General features: G+C 64.8%; 1 protein-coding gene across 1 annotated transcript in view; it reads left to right on the top strand.

Annotated features, from left to right (window-relative positions):
- SRPX2 (sushi-repeat containing protein, X-linked 2) overlaps positions 1–293 on the top strand; it is a 4339-nt gene that overhangs the window by 721 nt on the left and 3325 nt on the right. The gene's annotated exons all lie outside the window — the stretch shown is intronic.

The raw sequence follows: 293 nt of genomic DNA, 5'->3' as shown, positions 1-293 counted from the left end.
GCTGTGGCAGCCTGGGAAGGGCACTTTGTGGGAAGGAGTGGGTGACTTAATGGAGCCTGTGGGAAGCGGTGGGGAGTCGCTCTGTAGTAAAGTTCATGTCGGAAAGATGTGTAATGGAGTTCTTCCCCGGGACGGGGGGGGCTGCTCCTTGGACTTGCCTCGGCGGGTCCCCCCTTCCCAAAACACGGAGCAGAGGAAAGGGGAGATGGGTGCAGCCACGGCTGGGCTACCGCTTGGCCCGGGGTTCCCGGCTGGAGATCCCCCCACTCCTGCCGGAGCCCGGTGGGCGGGCG

The sequence above is a fragment of the Chaetura pelagica genome, unplaced genomic scaffold, assembly GCF_000747805.2.
Source record: "Chaetura pelagica isolate M959 unplaced genomic scaffold, ChaPel_1.0 scaffold344, whole genome shotgun sequence".
In the NCBI taxonomy this organism is placed as follows: Eukaryota; Metazoa; Chordata; class Aves; order Apodiformes; family Apodidae; genus Chaetura; species Chaetura pelagica.
Note: the sequence above shows the minus strand (reverse complement) of the source record. Positions and strands in the feature narration are given on the sequence as shown.